This window comes from Amia ocellicauda, chromosome 7 (assembly GCF_036373705.1).
Source record: "Amia ocellicauda isolate fAmiCal2 chromosome 7, fAmiCal2.hap1, whole genome shotgun sequence".
Classification (NCBI taxonomy): Eukaryota; Metazoa; Chordata; class Actinopteri; order Amiiformes; family Amiidae; genus Amia; species Amia ocellicauda.
In genome coordinates this window covers 18,081,045-18,107,005 of record NC_089856.1, presented here as the reverse complement: position 1 = coordinate 18,107,005, position 25,961 = coordinate 18,081,045, and the positions used below count along the sequence as shown (strand labels likewise).

The 25,961-nt window shown below is 38.5% G+C and overlaps 3 long non-coding RNA genes across 4 annotated transcripts; 1 reads left to right on the top strand and 2 right to left on the bottom strand.

Annotated features, from left to right (window-relative positions):
- Positions 1–13,787: 13,787 nt before the first annotated feature.
- LOC136753013 (uncharacterized) lies at positions 13,788–17,599 on the top strand. The gene is made up of 3 exons (XR_010817376.1): positions 13,788–14,253; positions 14,370–14,481; positions 14,957–17,599. It is a non-coding gene; the product is annotated as an uncharacterized LOC136753013 (long non-coding RNA).
- A 544-nt stretch (positions 17,600–18,143) lies between these two features.
- On the bottom strand, positions 18,144–22,652 carry LOC136753012 (uncharacterized). 2 transcript variants are annotated; one of them, XR_010817374.1, is made up of 2 exons: positions 21,838–22,652; positions 18,144–19,894 (listed from the first exon to the last, which is right to left on the bottom strand). It is a non-coding gene; the product is annotated as an uncharacterized LOC136753012 (long non-coding RNA). The 2 variants fall into 2 exon arrangements; XR_010817375.1 differs by having other exon boundaries at positions 18,144–19,880.
- A 58-nt stretch (positions 22,653–22,710) lies between these two features.
- LOC136753014 (uncharacterized) lies at positions 22,711–25,526 on the bottom strand. The gene is made up of 4 exons (XR_010817377.1): positions 25,318–25,526; positions 24,856–25,026; positions 24,234–24,348; positions 22,711–23,851 (listed from the first exon to the last, which is right to left on the bottom strand). It is a non-coding gene; the product is annotated as an uncharacterized LOC136753014 (long non-coding RNA).
- Positions 25,527–25,961: the final 435 nt, after the last annotated feature.

Here is a 25,961-nt window from a genome sequence, read left to right as displayed (position 1 = left end):
TGTCAGTCATTTAAATAGCTATTTGAGTCTTAAGAAACTTGACCCTTGGAACAAACAGGGCCCTGCTTTCCTCAAAGACTTTGTCTTCAAATAAGTACGGTGAGAGACCCTGCTTGCCAAGAAGATTTTGTGCACAACCTTGGAGCCTTCAAACCAGTGGAAAATCTGTTTGGAAACGACTCTCCTTTCGCGAAACCCCAACTTCCAGGTGCATCGACTGAGTGGAAGTTCTTGGACAAAGTCGAACCGGACTGCCTTTGTTCCAAACCACACGGACCTCGTGCCGTGTGCTGTTATCTGAGCCCGAAGACAGAGAGGCCTCTCTGCGACGAAGTTCAGATAAGTTTAACAGTTTGGAGTTCATGATTCATGACATTTGAGAAATCAATTAGAAATGTTGATCTGTGATTCATAACTCTAGAATGTGTAATATCATTTAGTTTTCTTAAATATAAATGTGTGTTGCATTAAACTGTTTTGTTGATAATTTTAGAAATAAAATCTGTCAACGCTGAGAAATATCTTCTCATTCCTGTGTAACTGTTTAGTCTGAAATTGACACAAGTTAATAGACATTAGATTATTGGTGGCCCTGCCTATCCTTAATCATTGAATAATAATCAGTTAAGGGAAATTGTGGTAACAAGTAATGATAGGATCTTTCTCGGCACCTAAACGTAAATGAGACTGATATATATATAACGAGAAGTTACCAGACATAAATACTAACCTGCGTAGTTATTTAATGTCTGACTAATAATACTAACGAGAGACTCACCTTCGTCTTACTAACCGGTATTGTAGTCAATGTGTTTATAACCTTTTTTGTTTAACGATTTGTGTGTTATCATATGTGATCCCATGGTCTTTGATTTGGTCACGGAAGTGATTTGTCTTTGATTTGTTGATCTAGAGTTGAATTTTAATTAGTTTTTCCCTTTTGTATAATTAGTGTAGTGCTACATTTAGTCTTTGTTTTTGAATAAATTTGACAATTTATATCTTTGGAATTGGTGTCTGCGTCCAATTATTACAGAAATTGAGTTCTACAAGATTCCAGGATTCGTGATAAGGTGATACTATAAATTCACTTCTTTAATTGAAATTTATAAGTGTACCTTACGCTACATAATTGGTGCCCCGTGTGAGGAATCTTAGACTGAAAATAACTAATTTCTGTAATAGTTATTGGATAGCTTTGTCCAGAAATCCAGATTCCAAAGTTTTGAAACAAGAAAACTTTTGTAGGCACGATACACTGTTTGTACTCTAGAGGGCGCTCAAGAATTGCCCACGTGGTATGTGTATGGTTTCCAAAGTCACAAAAGGTTAAGTCTGTTTTAGTTACTTGTGATAAATTGTTGATATCCTAAGCGTTGGCATTAGAGTCATTAGGTGATTAATCTAGTACTGTTCTGTTGGGTTGTTACTGAAAAGCCAAAACAATGATTACCCAAATGTCCCCATGTGAAGCATTGATTGTTAAGGTACCAGGAACAGAGATTCCTGAATTCCTTGGACGCCTAGGCATTTTGGACTTTGAAGTAGAGTCGAGTCGAACTCAGTTGGTAAACGACACTACGACACAACTCGAAAAAGAGTCGATAGAGGTGGTGAAAGTTATGTCTAGCTTAGCACTTGCGAGCTAAAGGTTAGTGAACTGGAGCATAAGCAAGTTTGAAAAACTGAAAAAGCTAGGAGAAAAGTATGCTAAAGCGAAAGAAGAAAGAGCCAAACTGCATGGAATGGTTTTAGAATTTGAAGGAAAGCTAGATACTTGTGGAAAACAAGTCATTGTGTTGAATGCTGAAAAAGAGGACTTAATTGAACAGAGAGAGCAATTAGGAAATGATTTAAGACAATGTCAAGCTGAATTGGAAACAACTCTGATCCAAGTAAAAGGTCTGCAAAATGACAGATGTAAAGCGGTTGAAAATGAAAGGATAGTTTTGAAGGACCGGGATGTTTTGGAAATGCGTCTTTGCAAAACAGTCAGGGAGAAAGATTTGGGCACTGTAAAAATTGAGATACTCGAAGGCGAGGTCATACATTTAAAAAGGGACAGTGAAGAAATGAGGAGAGTAAATCAGGTGCTTAGGGGAGAACTCAAATCAACTGAAGTTGAAAATGAGCATCTCATGCAACAAAGATGGGCCCTGAAAGCTGCCTCTCGGTGGGCTGCAAAGCTGACACCTGACAGCATAAAGGAACAGCCGGAACCGGCCAATGCACGGAGTTGCACACCGTCTCCACATTTAGGCCCCGGGTTGCCTCGTCCTGATCGTACCCCTCCCTGTAGTCTTTCTCCACCCAGGGTAAGAAGCTCGTCGCACAGACGAACTTCCTCTCCCGAGAGTCCTGACCGAAAGGTTAACATGCGCCAGTTGAGAGAACTGGCTAAAGATTGTGAAACCTTTAACCCAGCAGACAAGGAAGGAAATGTGGAAGCGTATATTAAGGACATTAAGTATGCTTTGCGTTTCTATCCTGAGGCTACGGAGAAGGAAAAGGTTCTCCTAATCCGCAAAACTACCTCTCGCCAAGTCCATTCTTGGATGGAGAGGCAAGGGTCCATGGTCTGCGATAGTTTTCAACGCTTGTGCAGAGCATTAATTAGGGACTATTCCAGGTTCATTGATCTAGTGGCAGCAGTGACTGCCGCACACCAGATCAAACAGGGTAAGCATGAGTCCCCCTGTGATTACTATGAAAAGCTTAGGAAAACCTATTTTGCGGGTCAAGATCGACCCGGGGCCGAGGAAGAGGTGAGCTTTAAAGGGTTATTTGTTGCTAATTTGTTCCCAAAGATTAAGGAAATGATCATATTACATGCAGACGCAACGTATATGAACATAGCCGAAATTCGTAAAATGGCACAGAAAGCTTGGGAAAGCAAGTACAATAGCGCCTCTGATCGTAAAGATTCAAGCACCCAAGTACTGGCAAGGTGCTCTGAGAGACCTAGTTCTCCACTGGAGTTAGAGGGGACAGAGATTCAAAGAAGGAAAGAACCTCCCAAGGATGGAACCCAAGACACCCAGGCTTACAATAAAAAAAAGAAAGAAACTCCTAAGTGGAGTAAAAGTAAAACAAGGTACAAGAAAAAGTATAAAGGAAAGAAATCTGCTCCTAACCCAGTTGGGTTAACTCAGTCTCTGAGCAATGTTGCAGTTTCTGAGCTACTGCTACGCTTAGCTCTGCTCCCTTTGCCCCCTCTTCCCAAACTGGAAGTTAGTAGCCAGGGTAAAGGGCCGGACTCGCCACCTGAGGCATGACTAGCTCTGGAACCACCCCCTGTCCCCGCCTCCGTGTTTTTGATTGGATGTGAGGAACAGCAGGGGGGTTTCTCTGACACATCAGCCCACTGGGACCTCCCAGTGGGGGAAGTTGCCTGCAGGCAAGCTGAACCTTTGGTGATGTTACTGGGTGATCTGACACAGAGAGGCAGAGCCAAGCAAGTTTACATAGAAGTGACCATTAAGAATGTGTGGGAGTGTGAAGCCTTGTTGGACACTGGGGCTGAAATTTGTTTAATGTCTGCCACCACATTTGGCGAACTGAAACAAATTATGGAAACCTCAGACAAACGACTGAAAGTGGAAGCTTGTAGTGTGAACATTACAAGTTACACAGAGACTAAGGCACAGCTCACTCGAAAGGCGTTGTTAGAGTTCACCTTTGGGAAGATTAAGTTGGTTCATCCAGTTTATATTTCCAAATTTGAAACAGAGAAGTTGATCATTGGTCAGGATCTATTGAACAGGTTGTGGGCTCAAGTTCAATCAGCAAAGCAAGTGGAATTGAATGACCGATATGATACAGCCACCAAGGTACAACTTCCCAATGAGACCATTTTTGTGCATGTCCCTAAAGGGGGCACCAGCTTACCATGTAAGCCAACCATTCGAACCCAGGTCCCTACCAACTATTATAGATATAGTGAAGGTCAGGTGCCTGAATAACACTTGAATTCCCAGTTACCTCCCTCTGTTAATCAACTTCCACCTATTGGTTACCGTCAGTAACCTTACTCAATCCTGAGTAATACTAATACCAATAGTTTTTTTGTTTTAATGTACTTGTGTTATAATATGTAACCTGTATATGTGCTAGTATAGGATTGTCAATTTGATTGGAATACATTCTGCTTAAATAATGAACTATTAGTTTGTTTTCTTTGATTTCTCGGGGTCATGAATGGTGAAGTCCACTGTTGAATTCTGTTACATAACTTTGAGATAAATGCTTAACGTCTTATTTTGTCTTGAAGGGGATAACGTCCTAGTCGACCTCAGTCTCATTCAAGAAAGGGGGTATGTAGCGTTATGTTGGGTGTATTTGGATAAGAGCATTTGGGCTCTGAGCTGAAGCACTGATCTAAAGAAGACCTCTCCCCCCCCAAAGTTATCAGATTTCCTTAGCTCATCAGCTTGGAACTGGTTTGCATCAAAGTGACAGTTTTGGGGAGGATGGCACCGAGAAGAGGCCAAATAGTTTGGAATTCTGCTATGAGATGTCTGGAGAAAGGGGCCTGTAGGTGATAAAAACTCTTTGAAGTGGATGAGAGCTGAAATCCCGACATAGAGCTACGAACCCAGGCCAACCGGCATTTCCAAAAGATGGCATGGATTGACATCAGTCATAAATCAAGCCCCCCTCCAATAGGACACTGGGGGCTGAAACCGAAATCCAATCTCAAGAACTCAGGAACCAATCACCTATCAATCTGACAGACTATAAGGAACAGCGGACAGTCTTTCTTTCTCTCTCTCTCTCTCTCACCTGAACCAGTAACTCGCTGCCACAGCTCAACCTGTAGCTCTGTTGCCAGAACCGGAACCAGAAACCAACCAAGTCTTTGCCGGCAACAGAAGAGTTAAACTGGGAGAAGGAGATTGAGCCGTACGAAGAATTCTTTTAAAGGACTTTATTAAATAAAGAACTTTACAGACTGCGCATGCCCGCCTGTGCCCACCTGATCAGTGGAGTTTTACAGCTGGACAATTGACTAAGTCGACTGAATACGAAAGTGTCAGTCATTTAAATAGCTATTTGAGTCTTAAGAAACTTGACCCTTGGAACAAACAGGGCCCTGCTTTCCTCAAAGACTTTGTCTTCAAATAAGTACGGTGAGAGACCCTGCTTGCCAAGAAGATTTTGTGCACAACCTTGGAGCCTTCAAACCAGTGGAAAATCTGTTTGGAAACGACTCTACTTTCGCGAAACCCCAACTTCCAGGTGCATCGACTGAGTGGAAGTTCTTGGACAAAGCCGAACCGGACTGCCTTTGTTCCAAACCACACGGACCTCGTGCCGTGTGCTGTTATCTGAGCCCGAAGACAGAGAGGCCTCTCTGCGACGAAGTTCAGATAAGTTTAACAGTTTGGAGTTCATGATTCATGACATTTGAGAAATCAATTAGAAATGTTGATCTGTGATTCATAACTCTAGAATGTGTAATATCATTTAGTTTTCTTAAATATAAATGTGTGTTGCATTAAACTGTTTTGTTGATAATTTTAGAAATAAAATCTGTCAACGCTGAGAAATATCTTCTCATTCCTGTGTAACTGTTTAGTCTGAAATTGACACAAGTTAATAGACATTAGATTATTGGTGGCCCTGCCTATCCTTAATCATTGAATAATAATCAGTTAAGGGAAATTGTGGTAACAAGTAATGATAGGATCTTTCTCGGCACCTAAACGTAAATGAGACTGATATATATATAACGAGAAGTTATCAGACATAAATACTAACCTGCGTAGTTATTTAATGTCTGACTAATAATACTAACGAGAGACTCACCTTCGTCTTACTAACCGGTATTGTAGTCAATGTGTTTATAACCTTTTTTGTTTAACGATTTGTGTGTTATCATATGTGATCCCATGGTCTTTGATTTGGTCACGGAAGTGATTTGTCTTTGATTTGTTGATCTAGAGTTGAATTTTAATTAGTTTTTCCCTTTTGTATAATTAGTGTAGTGCTACATTTAGTCTTTGTTTTTGAATAAATTTGACAATTTATATCTTTGGAATTGGTGTCTGCGTCCAATTATTACAGAAATTGAGTTCTACAAGATTCCAGGATTCGTGATAAGGCGATACTATAAATTCACTTCTTTCATTGAAATTTATAAGTGTACCTTACGCTACAAATGGATAGTAGGAGTATCGTGGCTGATGCAGTCGATGTGGTCAAAACAAAATTAGTCATGTTTGCATATTGGGTGAGACTATACCAAAGATCCCTTTCAAATCGAAAGACAGCCATTACTAAACGGGTTAGCCAGTAGTGTGGAGTAGTGGTTAGGACTCTGGCCTCTAGAACACAGGCTTGTGGGTTCAATCCCTCTGTCTAAATTGTTCCAGTAAATGCCCAGCTGTAAAAAATAATGTGATGTTTTGTAACAATTGTAAGTCACAAGAAACTGAATTATTATAATAATAAAAGAGCCTGACCTGACCTGCCCAATAGTGGCCCTGCTAGCAGGAAGAAGTCTCTTCCTGACTGCAGCTGCCTGCCATTTCTTTCACCTCCAAGGCTTCGACGAGTGGCCAGGGGAGATCAGCTGGAGGGTCTCCCACTGGCTCTGCAGGGGGGCAAAGCCCACCAATCCCTCAGTCCTCACCACCATGAAGAAGCCCTTCTAGCCCAAGGGGCTCCCAAGCTCAAACTCCATGAACGATATTTCCCCATTGTTCATGACATATGACACCGGATTCATATAATAGACTTCCCTATCTACCATTACAGTGAATTTCAGAAACTTTTCCTGTGGAATTTTGTAGTTGACTGTTCAAAGTGGGCACGTAATTAAATAGCATATTGGCAAACCTGGTGAATCTGACATATTGCACACTACATAAATCGATATTCCCCCATTGTTTGTGACAAATGACACTGCATTCATATAGTAGGGTTCCCTGCCTACCTTTGCTGTGAATTTCTAAAACTTTTACTGTGGAATGCTGTTTTGAAGGCAAAGGGTGGTCACACAAAATATGAATTTGATGTAGATTTTTCTGTTCACTCACTTTGCATTTAGTTAATTGATAAATATAATCTGTTAACATGCATATTTTTGAAAGCATTCTTACATTTTTTCACACCTGCCTAAAACTTTTGCACAGTATTCTATATTTATATATATATATACACACATATTTGCACAATCATACAAACATATTATTAAATGTATAGGAGTATTATAAGAAAAAACAGAACCACCACTGTAATTTAAAATAATTATACACATCATAATACACCATTTCAGCCTGTCAAACAGATTACACTAGTATACAGGTCAATTAATAATTTATTTAGCACCATCCATCATTCCTTCAATTCTGACCAGATTCCAGTCCCTGCCGATGAAAAACATCTCCACAGCATGATGCTGCCACCACCATGCTTTTTTCTAGCCACTCTTCCGTAAAGCCCAGCTCTATGGAGTGTACGGCTTAAAGTGGTCCTATGGACAGATACTCCAATTTCCGCTGTGGAGCTTTGCAGCTCCTTCAGGGTTATCTTTGTTCCTTGTTTCCTCTATTATTAATGCCCTCCTTGCCTGATCTGTTAGTTTTGGTGGGCGGCCCCAGTGGCGTTGTTAGGCCTGGGCTTCCGGGGCTTAATCCCGGGTCTTTTTGTACTAGCCCCGGGTTTTTTGATCCAATTCCAATAATATATTTGTACTCCAATTATTTACCATAACGGCATTTCTGCGTGATTATATACAGACGTCTACTTGTGTGTCTTGCACTCATACGAATGCACCGCTTACTTCGCACGACTCCTCCCTCCCCTGACCAACCGCCCCCCAGCATGCATTTTACACGTGGAAATTGCATTGTGAAATTGTGAACGGGACCATAACTTTATTAATTATCCGAATTTTGCATTAAAACGATATAAATTTAACCGAAGCAGGTTTCCATTCAAATCAGTGCATTTTAATACGAGACCAGCTGTTTACTATGCAATCCGAAATGCAGTTATATTGAGCTGAGCAGTACAATCACAAATGCCAGCATTAGAGGTGACAACTGGGACGATGCAGAAATTAAAGCGCTGTTTACATGTGGATGGAAGATAAAGTTAAAACAGAAACTGCAGGAAGTTTCCAGCCCTGCTGTCTGATATCACTATAGACGCATCACAGTTTGCTTTCGATGCATACGATTGCATACTAATGCATACGATTTATTGTGATTTAATGCAGATGTTCTAAAATGTGCTTTGCTTTCGGGTGAATTGCATAACAGCACTTTTAGACTTGCAGAACTGAAGATAGACATTTGAAAAGTGAAATATATTAATTAGATTCCCCATTGAACCAGCACATTTTTAATTATTTTATAAAGCTTCAGCTGCAAAGGGTTAAGATTACTTTCAAATAAAATATAGAACCGAACAATAGCCAATCGATATTAATAAGTTGTGATTATAAACCCATCGCATACACCTGTAATCAGACGTAATGTCCTGCGTCACTGGTTTGTTTGAGCAGATTTGTTTACTTCCCGGCATGCATTTCATTTAGGCCGCCTTTTCGCCCACATATGTGAACGCACTTAGGCCTCCTAAAACCGGAAGTGTGAACGGGGTGTCTGAAAAAAGCCGGACTAAATTTGAGGCGGCCCAGGGCCGGCCTAATAAGTGTGAACGGGATCTTATTCAGTGACAGCGGGAAGAGAGAGTCAGCAGGAAGAGACTAGACGAGAAATGGCAGAATGTAGACAAAAACAACTGGGTATTTTTTTATTTTTCCAAAAGAGGAGTAAGGGTAAGAATCTAGCTTATGTAGAAACTTTTGAAATTGCCTGTTGATTTATGATATGAATCGGATTCGGCACCTACAATCATGATGAAGAGAAATGTAGCTATAGCTACTGTAACGGGTTAAACTTAACCTTATAGACCATTGTCTTTTAGCAGGGATTTCTCTCGTCGTAAATAAATCAAATTTCCATAAAATTAACTAAAATGGTAACGACTCATTCATTTTACAGGCAAACAAACAAAATTAACCATCGTCATAGTCAGTTCAACTGTTGGTCAAGGTTTGGCTAGCTGGCTATTTAGCCTAAGGGGACCCATTATCGACTGGCTACTAGCTCTCGACACTCGTCAGGAATCTTACGAAAATGTAGATGGAAATAATACAAATATAAAACGTTATGTCACAGCATTTTACTTTAATATGCAGGTAAAAAACATAGTGTAGGCATCTATGTTGCATTAGGTACGTAGGATATCTTATTATGAGTCGAATTTAAGTTTATTTCATGGCTTTGCAGAGGGTAGCAAAGATGAGCTACAAACTGAAGAGTCAGAGTCAGGCATGAAACTGGTAGCAACTATTTGGTGTTACTTTGTGTATTTGTGTGTCAGAGAGAGTCATTAATGAGTGAAGCAATTTTGATTAGCTAAAATGCTAATGCTACTCATCATGCCTGTACATTGGAATTCATCTTGCCAATTGCAATGTCAGTATAGACTGGTCGATGTCACAGCGTACTTTTTAAAGTTACACTGAAGTAACAAATGTTTTAATTTTAGCTAATTTTATCATGTCATACACCATTTTGACAATTTATGTCAAAAAAGTTTTTAAAAAATGATATTGAAATCACATTATTTGGACTTCCTGAAAAATATTTAAAATATATAAAAATATAAATCTTTTGACTTTGTAATGTGTACAGTGCATCCGGGAAGTATTCACAGCGCTTCACTGACTAATGCAGGACTAAGGCAGGGCAGCGAGAACAGCCTAGAGCTGTCTGAGCAGAGCTTCCCTGCCTTAAGAGAGTGGGCAGAGAGAGAGAGAACATAAAAACATAAGAATATAAGAATGTTTACAAATGAGAGGTGGTCGTTCGACCCATCAAGCTCATTTGGTGTCCATTAATAACTTAGTGATCCAAAGATCACATCCAGTCTATTTGTGAGTGTTCTTAAATTGTTGGCTTCAACCACATTACTGTGGAGTTTGTTCCAGATTATAACAACTCTGTTTGAAGACACATCTCCTGTTTTCTTTTTTCTTGAATGCCTTTAAGCCCAATTTACATTTGTGTCCCCGGGTCCGTGTGTCCCTGAAGATCTGGAAAAACTCCTCTGATTTAACGTGGTTCAATGCCTTTCATGATTTTGAAGACTTGAATCAAGTCCCCATGTAGTCTTCTCTGTTCCAGGGTGAAAAGGTTCAGTTCCCTCAGTCTCTCCAGGTGTGACATTCCCTTATATATATATATAGACCTGGAATAAGTCTGGTTGCTCTCCTCTGAACTGCATCTGAAGCAGCGATTTTTTTTTTTTTTTTTTTTTTTTTTTAAGTGTGCTGCCCAGAAATGCACACAGTATTTCACAAGGTCTAACTAGTTCTAGGTCTTAACATTACTTCTCTTCTTTTAAATTCTACACTTTTGACAATATATCCTAGCATTTTGTTTGCCTTTTGTATTGCTTCCCCACATTGTTTAGATGAGGAAAATGATGAGTCCACATAAACTTCTATGTCTTTCTCATATGTTACTTCTTCCATTTCTGTTTCCCTCATTTCTTTAAGTACTTTTGGAAATATACAATCTAGCCTAGGTGATTTGTTCATTTTGCTATTCCCTTTAGTACCGCCTCTTCATTTATCCTGATATCTCTTCAAATGTAGAGAGAAGACTCTTATGCCCCGTTTCCACTGGCCCTGGACGCTTAAACTGGGGTTTCCACTGGCTTAAGTATCCAGGTTTTTGGATGGTTAACGCCCACTAAGGAAATACTTTGCTTTCAGAAGCGGAGATGTGTGCTTGACTACAGACAAGGAAGAGATCAGCTACATTATGTCGGAAGATATAATGTCATGTGCCTGTGGGTTCACAAATAAATTACAGTTTTATTATCACCATGGAGTGAAATCCACATACACAATTACTGCTTACGGTTAATATCCAAGTGTATTAAAAACTTGCCGAACACGGATTTCACAGGACCCCGGTGCAGGGCCCTGACTAGTAAAAAATAAACTGAAGGATAATAATCTGAGCGGTAGCAGCCGATTTTATTAATATTTTATGAATAACTGCATGGTGTTTCAGGCTGTCGTTTTGTGCATGATGTGCACGGACAATCCGCAGACACAGTCAGTAGGAAGGCGAACACGATTCAGTTAACGTGTGCCGGTTTACAAGTTAAATTAATGAATAAATAAATACAGCATATCTGGGTTTCCCTCTAAAAAATTAAGGACTGGTTTAATAAATGCGTCCATAAACGCCACGTGCACACTTTAGTTAAATTATAACCTGCTATATTGTAGCTGGATTGATTGTTTCAATTGTTATTCTTGCCCTGGTTAAGGATGTCTGCTAAGTAAATTATAAATAATACGGCAAAAAGTATTGTTTGCAGTTACAAATCTGCAGAAAGAGTAATAAATTAAGCGAGTCATGCTGTACCGTTTAAAAAACATATATACTATCACAAATGATGATGATAATAATACTAAATAGCAAATATGTAATTATTGTAGCACATGGAAACGTATTCTTATGGGAACGTGCTTGTCTGAATATAATGTTGTCTATACATGTTTAGCTCTTCCTAATATCTCTTAACAGAAACGTGTATTTATTATGCTGTCTTCAATCATGTAAAGCAGAAAGAATAAAATACACAAAAGTCCTTTCCACGTCAGGCTGTATCGCTGGTTCTATGTCTTTGTTTTTAAAACAAAACACAAACCAAACCCACAATCGCTCTGCTCCTCCCATAAGAGGGACGGACTTCACAATGGCCTGGTTTGACAAAAAAAGCTCTGGTACTCATCCGGCACGGCATGGCATGTCACGGCATGGCACGGCACGGACGCTTAAGTCAGTGGAACCAAGGCATTAATCTTCCAAAAGTTTGAGTTTGCAGATCTGCAGATTGATTGCTCAAAAAAACTTATTTTATTATTCTTTTTTTTTAAAGCGTTAAAGCCTTGTACTTAACTGTATTCTTGCACTGTGTATTGCAATTATGTTGTAAGTCACCCTGGATAAAGGCATCTGCCAAGAAATAAAAATAATAATAATATAAAATGACTCGTTAATCGGCCAATTTGCAAACCCTGCTGGAAATTCCAGCGTTGACCATCTTAAGCTGGTCTTGCTGGTGACCAGCTAGGGTTTAGTTTTGGAACAACTTAGCTGGTTTCTGCTGGTCTGACCACCTTGTGACCAGAAACACACAAACATATACCCATACAGGGTAAAAATACAATACTGAAACATTTTTATATATATACAGCTCTTGAAAAAAATAAGAGACCACTTAACATTGATTTCTGAACTTGGAGTGGTCTCTTAATTTTTTCCACAGCTGTGTATATATATATGTGTTTGACCCCCTTTCGCCTTCAGAACTGCCTTAATTCTACGTGGCATTGATTCAACAAGGTGCTGAAAGCATTCTTTAGAAATGTTGGCCCATATTGATAGGATAGAATCTTGCAGTTGATGGTGATTTGTGGGATGCACATCCAGGGCACGAAGCTCCCGTTCCACCACATCCCAAAGATGCTCTATTGGGTTGAGATCTGGTGACTGTGGGGGCCAGTTTAGTACAGTGAACTCATTGTCATGTTCAAGAAACCAATTTGAAATGATTCGACCTTTGTGACATGGTGCATTATCCTGCTGGAAGTAGCCATCAGAGGATGGGTACATGGTGGTCATAAAGGGATGGACATGGTCAGAAACAATGCTCAGGTAGGCCGTGGCATTTAAACGATGCCCAATTGGCACTAAGGGGCCTAAAGTGTGCCAAGAAAACATCCCCCACACCATTACACCACCACCACCAGCCTGCACAGTGGTAACAAGGCATGATGGATCCATGTTCTCATTCTGTTTTCGCCAAATTCTGACTCTACCATCTGAATGTCTCAACAGAAATCGAGACTCATCAGACCAGGCAACATTTTTCCAGTCTTCAACTGTCCAATTTTGGTGAGCTTGTGCAAATTGTAGCCTCTTTTTCCTATTTGTAGTGGAGATGAGTGGTACCCGGTGGGGTCTTCTGCTGTTGTAGCCCATCCGCCTCAAGGTTGTACGTGTTGTGGCTTCACAAATGCTTTGCTGCATACCTCGGTTGTAACGAGTGGTTATTTCAGTCAAAGTTGCTCTTCTATCAGCTTGAATCAGTCGGCCCATTCTCCTCTGACCTCTAGCATCAACAAGGCATTTTCGCCCACAGGACTGCCACATACTGGATGTTTTTCCCTTTTCACACCATTCTTTGTAAACCCTAGAAATGGTTGTGCGTGAAAATCCCAGTAACTGAGCAGATTGTGAAATACTCAGACCGGCCCGTCTGGCACCAACAACCATGCCGCGCTCAAAATTGCTTAAATCACCTTTCTTTCCCATTCAGACATTCAGTTTGGAGTTCAGGAGATTGTCTTGACCAGGACCACACCCCTAAATGCATTGAAGCAACTGGCATGTGATTGGTTGGTTAGATAATTGCATTAATGAGAAATTGAACAGGTGTTCCTAATAATCCTTTAGGTGAGTGTATATGTAATACAATATAAATCATCATTAAAAATGTTGAAGAGGCCCCAAATACCTCAACCGTACATGAGGTTATCAAAGAGCACATAATGAGACCAGCTTCTACCAGTTTGTAACAGATGCATCTCTCTGCAGACACACAATACAAATTTAGTACAGAACGTACGTTCTAGTAAAACCACAAGAAGATGGGGAAGTGGGCACACAACCCCCCTTTGCCTATCTAGACATGCGTTAGATACGTGTGGAATATAAATAACGAAATGGCTACATATGTCTCCATATTTGGGCATAAAATAGAAAACATTGTGTTTAAGCTTAATCAGGAAGATAGTGAGGATATCATAAGATAGGGAGTTGTCTCCCCCTTATTGGTTCAAACTCACCCTGTCCAGGATATCGCAGTATGTATATAACATCATGTAAGCTCTATGATTTTAGGGAAGTAAGGACAGAGACCTGCGTGTCTGTGTGTATTACTTTTCTCCAAGTGGCTTGAATAAAGACTCTGTTTGATTCAATCTACTCTACAGTCTGAGTTTTCTGAGAGCAATTTAAAGGGGATTCTTCAATGTTGTATTACTCTTTTAAGATGTCTGACTGCAGCAACAACAGCTATTCAGTTCTTGGATTTCTGGAGGAGAATACAGTAGAAGTGGTACCATTGACATGGTTGGAGAGAACCAAAGAGGTAATATTATTTCTGGGAAATATGTTCACTTTTTAAATTCATAATTTATTATAATGTTATTATAATGACAATGTTAATAGGTCACAATTTACATGTGTATTTAATATTGTTTACAGGGTGTGTATTGCTATTGGCCCCGCTTTATTGTGCCAGCACGGGTGAGAAAAGGTGAGCTTCCTGACAAAGAAAAGTGGACAAGGCATCCTGTGAAGATTTTCACAAATACAGGTAAGTAGACAATATATGTAATGTAGATGTAATTCAGCATATTTATTTTGTTTTCACATATAGGTAAAAATATGTACCATTGGGTCTATCACATGGCTGGTAACTGCTCGCAATGAACATGCACCTGTAAACAAAAATAAATCACAAACTTTTGAGGGGGTGCGTCCTTACTGAAAGTTATTTTATAGTAAAGCTAAGCTACTAAGGAGCTAAAAAAAAATTGAATAAATAAATTAACAATATAGATAATATGTTTCTTTAGATTTCAATTTGTAGTTTTCACAACCAATCAGTCTCCAGCCATACACTGCTTAGTGTTCTGGTACCTGTGTCCTGGTGATGGCCTTGAATTACTATTTCTTTGTTTTTCTCAATTACTCCATTATTGCTGAAATGTTGTTGGGTTATTCTTACTGGCACATACTGGAATTCATCTTTTATATAAAATGTACTATTAAAACATATTGTTTAACAGACTTCCAGCTGAGAAACTGGATGCCATCTTAGAGAATCAAGCAGAGAAGCTAGCCATGCAGAGACGACAGCTTTCTGCAGGGGCAACAGAGGTCGAAGATGATCTGCTTCAAAGGCCCTGTATACAAAGCAAGGAACTTGAAGAACTCTGCAACCGACTGGAAGATCCAGATTACAGGACAAAAATGGCACTGATATTACATTTTATATTTAGACATTACAAAAAAGAAAAAACATACCACCATTAAAACAGAACATGTTACCCACCCGCTGATCAAAAATTCCAAACCTGGTACCGATGTTTTTTTGTGAGCTGTTGGTTCTGTCCCAAACATAATCCTCTATTAGCATTGGGTTCATAATTAGTGGTGGATGGGTTAGCTACATTTCCATTGCCGTATGAATTAAAAGCTGTCCCAACCACCCCTGGATTTAATTTGTATCTATTAAACATTGCGTGTATCAGTGATGCAAATAATTATGACTTTTGATTAGAGCAGAAGAATGGCTACAATATTTGAATAGAAAAAAAAAGACATCAGCAATGTTAACAGTTACAGCTGAATTATTTTACAGTGAATCCCCAAAATTCTACCCTACATATAACATTGGCTAGGATTAATCTGTCTGTGAAACCAACCCTCAGTGTGTTTTAAATCCAGTGCTCTGTTTACTCATACAGGTGCGGACTGTGTGCCTGTTAGTGAGCCTTCAAAGTGGACACAGAGTCATTTGGTCACCCTATGTATACCCCACATTAAAAACTAATATCGGCAGCGGATTTGTTAAACGTGATTATTTGGTCGGTCAAACTTTTGATTCAAACCTAATGCAAACATACAGTGTACTGCAGTAAAAGGCAATGTGATCACCTTGAACAACAACCGTTATGATTACTGTAGGATATGCATTGATGTGCTCTTGTATTATTTTTAATTTTTTGTATGTTATTTTGTTTTCTAATGTTTTCCAGGTTGAGCAGCAAGTGGATGAGAATGTTATTACCAAGGAATGAAAAATTATTGAAAATGGGGTAACACTTTACATTAAGTGTCCCTCACTACTGTGTATTTACACTGTAATTATATGGTAACTACCAGTGTAATAATGCCTATTTACACTGTATGTACACTGTAATTGTGCATGATTACAATGTATTTACTGTGCTAGGCCTCAGAATGGTATATGTAACTACAAGATCGTAACAGTGAAACTTCAGCATTTTAAATTACAATGTAACTATGTATTCCACAAATCATAATTATTGTTACACACATAATTGCCTGTAAAACCTCACTGTTCCAATTTGCTCATCTTGGGATATGTAATTACTTTTGTAACTGTAGTTACAAAATATAGATAATATACACACAAATGTTTCAGCAATTCCTACACCAATGTTTTACATATTTGTGTTCCTTGTGATGCTTGTGGAGTACAATTTAATTTGATATATAAACTTAAGAAGGTTTTATCACATTTATGTCAACATTATCCTAGGGTGTAACACATGTCAGGAAGAGGAAATACTAAGCTGTGACATTACTGATCATGGGTGCTACACACCAGTCCTGAAGACACACAGGGTCTTGTTTTCATAACATCCAAGCTATTGATAACTTTATTGAGAAAAATTCCCTGGCAAACTTACTGTACGTGTATGTTGTTCACTGACAATTTGACCTAGCAAACCTCATGGGTGTTCATACTTAAAATGAACTTAGAATAGATACTAGCAAACTAAAGTAAGGCTTTCCAGTTCAATTATGAATATAAAATATATTTATGCAAGTGTATGTTGTAAGCACAATGTAAATAGTATGTACTTTCACTGTATTTACATAGGAAGTGCCTACTTAATGTAAAGTGTAACAGTTGTGTAACTACTATGCACTTACACAGGAAGTGCCTACTTAATGTAAAGTGTAACAGTTGTGTAACTACTATGCACTTACACAGAAACTGCCTACTTAATGTAAAGTGTAACAGTTGGGTAACTACTATGCACTTACACAGCAGCTACTGAGGAACCACTCTGATTTCTGAATGACTGCATTCTATCCTAACACAGATTTGTAACTCAAGAGTTGCTATAGCACAATCCAAGAATATTATAAAAGAAGTTTTTTTTTTTTTAATTGAAATAAAGAAAACATATTCACAGCATTACAACAACCTCTGGACAACGTAATCACATTCCTGCCACTCCCCCCCACTAATTGCAATGCAGACAACTATTAATCAAATACAGATTTGTGTATGTATTAGTGGATGGGTCAATGTTTTTATTTAATCCTGGCCTAGGACTAAAAGTACTAATATTGTTTTGGGAAGTTTGAAACTCAAAAAGTATTACTGTGTTCTGACAAAAATAACACAAAATTACATTAAAAAATAAATACACAAAAAATAAGAAATTGTTTGGTTGCCCTAGAACAATCAAAACACCCATCACATTACTTACATTTTGTTACTGTTTGAAACAAAAATTACTCAAGAAGATACTGTACATGAGGCATAAAACTAAATCTAATGATTAATTCCAGAGTTTCCCTATTTTATCCACAGCCATCACAAACTAACCTAAAATAGTACAGTACTGTGTTATGATCAAAATTAAGCAAAATTGCAGAAACTAAACCCAAACACTGTTCACTTACTCAGCTTATATGTAATCGGCAGAAGCTTTTTGTTAGCCTTCATGTCTTTTATTTTTTGTTTAACTTCATTAGTCATACACTGTGCACACCTCTTGGCATATTCAAGAAGTCTTTCTTCCAATGGTTTGAAACTCTCAATCTCCGTCAGAAATTCTGGTGCAGCTAGCATTATCTCAGCCAATGGTGCTGTTAATGCTAGAGTGTTTCTGTCAACTCTCACTCTTTTGAATGCCTTCTGCATGCTACCTTCACATTTGAAATTATGGAGTACCTTCTTGTACCATTTTAGGACATCTTCTGGAGTTTTTGCTGAATACAAAGAAAATAAGAAAATTTTAGTTTGTTGGACCTATACTGTAATAAAATAGAAATACAAGTTTTAAAAAGCTGTTAAGGTACAATGCTTCAGTTGAAGCAACCCTTCGGATTCCCTAGTGAATCAAGCACCCCAGTGAGCGCTTCCAATAACAGATGAGGCTTTTCAACAGGAGACAGGCCCGGGAAGTAAAGTCACTGACACAATGTCTGTTCGTTTATCTTCGTTTATTGAAAGTTTCACACAGCCTTTTAAACATCTACAAGCAATATTTCAAAGGAGGTTTGGGTCCCGAACCTGAATGACATTTTCTTGGCATATGTCCCGGGGCAGTTCCGAGACACGGGAAGAAATAATTGATAAGGTATTCTTTATAATCGGGAAAACAATATTTCATCCAGACATGGAGGCACTGGTACCAAGGACATAGCACACACTGTACTGATTAGAATGTGATATATATATATTTTCAGTTCGTTACCTAAGGAATGTTCACGGCAGTAAACTATCTCTATCTGCCACACAGATAAGTCTGAGCAGAGAAATAAGAACAAAGAAACCCTTATAAGAGCAAGTTTTAACTAGTATCTTACTGGAAAGCAATTTTACCCCAATAGTTGCCCTCTTTAATGAAACATGAACATGTTACATTAATTTCGTAAAATTGCGAAAAGTTGTTTCAACCAAGACATTTTGGACATGTTAATCATAAAGTAAGCCCTCTTGATCAGATTCTGTAAACACAGTGATCCCCTACAATATGGCACACACCTCCTTCCTTAGCAAGGGGCACATCTGAGATCAAGCAATTCTGAGTTCTCATGAGGCGTGTGGCTGTTATTTCAGTGTTAATAGCTTCAAGAGCTGTTATTGTGTCATTGTAAATTGCGCTAATCTATAATGTAAATGTTCAATAATGTGACATTGCTGCACAGTGCCGAAGGAAGAAAAGACAGAGGTCCAGAATCTCCTGGCCCTATATGTGAGGCGATGTTCTTCAGGTATGGCATATACTGATGTGTCAAACAAAGCCCTCTTGTGTCTTTTCATATGATCTGGCCTTTTAGGAGGCCGTCCGTGGTTCTCACCGTCAATTAAGGCAATATAAAGACCATCTGAATAGCAGCGCATACATAACATGATTCATTTGTACATTGTCTAGCAGTGAAGTTACATATCGTCCACCATGCATTTCTTGAATGCAGCAAACGGTCATCAGGCTTTTGTTCTCTCTTCAGGGAGGTGGAGCGGCTGTTATTTGTGTCCCACCATGGGACAGTGGTTGAATTGTTGGCATTCAATTGAGCTGGATCGTTCCAGTAGAGCCGTCAGGGCAATGATCAGAAGGGTGAGGTCGACCTCGGCCATCATCAGGATTCAGCACTGTTCCTCGATTGGGGTTGTAGGTGTTTCTTCTGGTCAGGTGGCTTTGTTGTCGCTGTCGAATCCTCAGTTTGATCATTTGATTCAGTGATCAGTGTAAGTGTTAGTGTCTGTGATGTCAATATGTGGAAGGGGAGAGGTTACTAGCACATCACCCGATATTTGTGGACTCGTGCGTCCGGCTACTCCTTGTGGGCCACTGCTCTGGCCCTGCGCTGGCCTCGTTATCTAGAGGTTGATGATGATGTCAGCTGCTTCTGGACTGATTTCCTCAGTCCACAATGATCCCATTGGCTAGGCACCGAAGACTTCCTTTGGCTGTTATGGCGCAGACGATGGTCCTGCAGGAAGCGAGGAAGAGGATCCAGGAGTAAAGGAGAGCATCCCTCTGGTCTCCACCAGTGTTGTTTCCCTTTGGCACTTCACAGCTGCGTGGGTGGTCAGCAGCACCTGGTAGGACCCTGTCCGCCTGGGCTGCAGGGAGGACTTTCTCTTGTGTGCTTTGATGTACACAGATGAAATTGGTGACAGTCCTGCTGGGCTGGTTCAGTCTGGACAGCTTTTACCTGTGAATGGACAGCTTCAATTGCATGTGTTAATCCCAATCAAAAATAAACAACATAGCATAGAGAGTCTCATAAATCATCCCATAATAATCTCATGCAGAGAAAGAGCTTTTTTTTTTTCTTTTCTTTTTTCGATTTGCTGACAGTCTCTGTCATTAGGGCATCTGGACATTTGAGCCCTGTTTGCACATTTTAGCCAGTTTATTCTTTAGCACCCCTTAACAGTATGTTTGCTACTGTATTGCATCAGCCTTCATACAGAGATAGGCTTCAACCCAATTCAAAACATTTCATATATATATTCATAACCACAACATTTAGACATTTGAACACAATCTTTTAGCATATGAACAAAAACACACCAAGGGGGAAAATTTGCAGTTGGTGTGAACTGTTACTATGAAACCTGGGACATACCAATTTAAAAAGACTGCTTTAGACATCCCCCCCACACATCTCCCCCCCTGCCCGTGTGGCCAACATGCGCCAGACAGGCAAGCCAGGGAAGGAGTGCCCGTGCGGCAACCTTGCCTTGCAGTGGCCAGTTGCAATTTCCTGGAGCTTTTCACAGATTCGCAGATTGTTTTTTATCCTGTCCAAGTCATAAGCGTCAAATATCAGTTTCATCTGGATATGATTCACAATGTGCATATCAGATATATTCATAAGATCTTATTAATATCAGTCATCATTATAGAAACTCCTGAGACAATATAGTTAATAATTATTAGTTCAATATTTGTATTTATTAATCAATTATTATTGTTTCAGTTTGTCTTAAAACACTCCCATAAACATACATTTGTAATTATTTTCATAGTATTAGGAACAATTCCCAATATAATTTTGAATACATTCTTTTTGCATCTAGTTTTTTTCTTATTCGTCTGTATCAACACCAGTGTTATTATTATTAATAATGCAACCATTACTATCTCTCTCTCTCTCTGTCCTCTCAAGCTGCTTGGCAGGCGAGTGGGGGGAGCTGACCCCACAGACACTGTCACTGCCCCCCCCTTCTCTCCTATTCGGTGGGTTTCTAATTTCTCCTGTCTGCTTGATACTTTCTTTACCTGATAACTGCCAAACAGTTTCGTAACTTTGATCTTACTATGACTGTCTCATTGAATTATTTATAAAACATTGCATTAATTTACACCAAGTAAATTCCTTATTTTCCTTCGTATTCTCTGTCAATTACCTTCAGAACCTCGTGTGCTGAAAACAGCAGCACATTATTATTTTTTTCAAAACAAACTCCTTTTCCAGCTACTCAAGCCTTATCAACTCTCAAATTTTTGTCAACGTCCTCAGACCCTCTTCGACTTCCTCAGGCCCTCTTAAACTTTGGTTATCATCGCTCTGCATCCTAACAGCTGTTATATTGATCGATCATAACCATTTTATACATATATTAATTTATTTATTTGTAATTATAACCTGTTTTTTTTAATAGCATTCTGTATAAACACTATAATTTTATTATTATTCATTATTTAAGACTCTCTTAATCTTATTCTGTATCATGCAATACAAAGTACAAATAAACACATACTAATTTATATCCAAAGTAAGTTCGGATACTAGTTTTGTTGGGCATGTTTTGTTGGCCTGCAGTATCTCAAACTACCCTTATTTATAATTATTTATCTATTAATTTCCCACAGTATCTTGAGGACTTTCACTAATACAGAAGACTTATTTTTTTCATTTGTCTTTGGGTCATTCGGCTTAGACTAGATTGTATTTTGCCTTTTTTCTTTTTTTTTTTCCTAATGAATGTTCTAAGTTAGCTAGCTTTAGTTTCTCATTTCTTACCACTGTATATTACTTATAGTTTCGAAGGTTTCGTTTGTGTCCTATACACAGATTGTTTCTTTTCAAAGTCACATTGTTTAACGGATACAGTGTACTATGAGAGATAAACACATTAGCTTCTAGTCTTTCATTTACTTACAATCTTATTTTTCTGTCTTTGGCCATAAGTCAGGCTTCTGTCTTCAGTACACATGTAAAAATCCTGTCTCATGGTACAATTAATCATTCCCACTGATTCTCAGGTACTGCTTATTCAATTCCAGTCATAACATGACATTCCAGTCTCGACACATAAACACAAACAAGAAGAGTGATACACTTACAAACACAAAGATTTCCTGCTTCAGATGCCACACATCAGCACAGCGCAATATTTTAGTACAGCCCTCTAGTCCAGTATATTTTGAATACAATTAGTCAGCAGCTCTTGGTTACAGCACTAGAGCATTTTGAGTTTGTTCACCTAATTGTAACAGCCCTCTAGTCCATCACCCCTGGACTAGGATAACAGTGCTGTCAGTGCAGGATGGTGGATCCTCCGTAGGACACGACTTTAGACACTTTGTTTCTCCTGCATCAAGTCTCAATTGTTACACGCAAGATACAGTATCGTACTTCGATACGTCAACTGTTACGCATAAGATCCAGTATCTTATTTCAATACATTAACTGTTACGCGTAAGATCCAGTATCGTACTTCGATACGTTTAGCCTCAGATTCACACCCAGTGAGCAGTTCTTAGGATACAGCACAAAGGCAATAAAGAGACCACTCACAATTTGCAAGGATACAATCAGGGAGCAGTTCTTAGGGTACAGCACAAAGGCAATTAAGAGACCACTCACCTGATTGTATCCCGGACGAGCCCCCATTTGTTAAGGTACAATGCTTCAGTTGAAGCAACCCTTCGGATTCCCCATTGAATCAGGCAACCCAGTGAGCGCTTCCAATAACAGATGAGGCTTTTCAACAGGAGACAGGCCCGGGAAGTAAAGTCACTGACACAATGTCTGTTAATTTATCTTCGTTTATTGGAAGTTTCACACAGCCTTTTAAACATCTACAAGCAATATTTCAAATGAGGTTCGGGGCAGTCCCAAACCTGAATAACATTTTCTTGGCATTTGTCCCGGGGCAGTTCCGAGACACAGGAAGAAATAATTGATAAGGTATTCTTTATAATCGTGAAAACAATATTTCATCCAGACATGGAGGCACTGGTACCAAGGACACAGCACACACTGTACTGATTAGAATGTGATATATATATATTTTCAGTTCATTACCTAAGGAATGTCCACGGCAGTAAACTATCTCTATCTGCCACACAGATAAGTCTGAGCAGAGAAATAAGAACAAAGAAACCCTTATAAGAGCAAGTTTTAACTAGTATCTTACTGGAAAGCGATTTTAACCCAACAAAAGCTAATACACTTTAAAAATGCATCACATATAAAACATATACAGAAGAGAAATGCTTCCTGTGTTTTTTTCACAGATTTGGACACTAATATTTAATAACTTTCTGCATATTTTATTTAATAATAAACATTTACTTAAAAACCTCATTTTTTTCTTTGAATCTGTTTAGTATCTGAATACGATTACGAGCTAGATGCTTTTATAAAACATCACTGCACAATTTTCTGGTCATGTGTTCACACATTCTTAACATTTTAACAAAGATTCCATTTCAAATGTTTTTCAATTATTTTATGTAGAATTAATGCTTAGACTATACAGTGAGATGTTAACTGCAACCTGTGTTTTTTCATCTCTGTACCATGTCACACCTTAAATGTATAGTTTATGCTGTCATTAGCTTCTGAACAGAGGATAATAAAAATGTACAACTAAATAAATGAATCCTTCATTAAAACAAATCTGAACTGTATTGAAAGCCACCATAACAAATTTGTTTTCTTTCATTCAGATATTGATGTACCTTGTACTGATTAAATTCTACCATGGTGTTTCTCCTTTTTATTCTTTCTTGTTGATGATTTTTTCTTCCTCTTTGTAATGTGTCTTGGACCTTCATCAGATGATGATGATGATGATGAAGAACCTGAGGAACTTGAGGATGAGCTTGAACTTACTTCAGAAGTAATGTTAGGACTGGCCTGCTTAGGTTCCATTGCATCTGATACTGCTGCAGACATAATTAAATGAATGTAATATCTTTATTCATTTGATGATTGCATTATTAATAGTAATGACAAATGGCTTCGGTGTGAACTGTTGTCATTTTCTTAGTCTAATCTCTTTTTACACATAAAATGCATGCATACATGCATAAAACTTTCAAAATGTTCACAATATTACATATAAAAAGAAGACACCAACAAATAGCGCCTTGCATATTCTTGAGTTAAACTTCAGGATATACCTGTCATCAAATGTCCAGTGCCTAGGTTTACTTTAGTTACAGTTTCAACTAATGTGTAAAAAAACACTCATTATAATGGCGGAAAACATCATCAATGTTGTTTTTTCCATTAAATAAGCAGAAATAACTATGATTAGTCACTTACTCTGGGCAGCTGTCGACGTAGGAAATCTCGCTCGTCCTTGGCATTGACCTCATCTTTCGATGTAGAAATCCATTTTCTCTCCTTAGTTGTTGATATAGTACAGTTGCAGTTGGTTCTTTCAACATAAAAAGCACACACACAAAATAACCAATAAACTTAAACTGAATTACTTGAATATTCCAAAAAGTAGTTTATTTCTCTGAAACCAAATTAAATTCCCCCAACAGTATTTATTTAAATTGTAGTATACTGTATGCTGCATATGAGATTGCAATTTAAAAGTTTTGTAATTACCTCAGTTAGTATTAAAATAAAATATATTAAGTTATATATTATATCAGCTCTATTATTAAATCAAATTACAAATACAAAACATAAATTAGATAATGATGTAACTTTTTTGATTGTTACATAGCACTTGTTTCCATTCCAGACAAAAAACTGCTATTAGCATGGGGTGAATATTTTGTGATTAGTGGTACACTTCAAGTTTTTATTTAATCTGGCCCAAACATTACTTTAAGAATGTAACACTTGGTCCTAGATCTGGGACCAAAGGAAACCCCAGATAAATGGCTGAATTACTTCTATCCATTTTTAACTATTCATAATACACCCATACCATACACCACACATGGTTCCTCTGCCAAAGCCTGCGGTTCTGTCCTTGTGGCATCACCCACATCTTCAGTCTAATCTATCTCTTGTGTTGATAACTGCTTTTCCTTTAAATGTTCTCCAAATAAATCCTGTTTTCTTCTTATTGACCTCTGTGGGACCATTTTATGAAGACCTGAGGAGATAAGATAGGAGGAATTTAAGTGGCAAAACCAAAACCTATTTTCTTAATAGTATGTGAAGAGCTGGTATTAAAGTTTTTTATAAATTATATAATGTTATATATTAATACTAGTATTAAAAATAATAGCATATAGATAGATTAAACAAATTAGATATATCAGGTTAAGCAAACGTCAACAAGGTACATTTGTTAGAAATTCCTGTTAATAATAAATAGATCACATAGTGGAGAAATAGCCCACAGCTGCTTGTTAAAAGTCTGTTTGTGGACTTAACTGCTTACCCAGATTGGCAGGAACTGTTTTTGTTAAAGATTGATGGACAGTTGTAAAACATAATCTCTTCCCGGATCCCACATCTCCCCGGGGAAGACCGGAAGATCGTAAACGGACTCAGTACCTTCAGATTGGATGAACGGCCACAACATTCTACGTCATCTTCCTATAAAGCTTCACTCGTGTTTGTAAAATCTAAGTACTCACTGAAGGAAATCCCTGACGTGCTGCTTCCAAGCCGGCTTGTTAATAAAGTTTCTATTTGCTTTATCTCAACAACTTTTCTAATTCGTTCCAAGAAGTGTTCAACAGTATGTTTTACACACACACACATATATATGAATAATCTATTATCAATAAAGGCTTCGGTAATACAGGGTCACGGTGAGTCGGAGCCTAATCCAGCAAGCATAGGGCTCCAGGCACGTACAAGGTGCAAGATGTACAGACGCAGAGCAGTGCGCACACACAACCACACGACCAACACACTGGGCAATACAGGGGAGACGACAAGCCAATCAGCCTTAGCAGCATAATAGTCAACACTTACCATCGCACTACCACATATTACTAATAATAGTTACTAGTTACTATCCCAGCCAGTAACACACAGCTCTACTTTGGCTGCTGCGGCAACACTGTGTGTGAACAG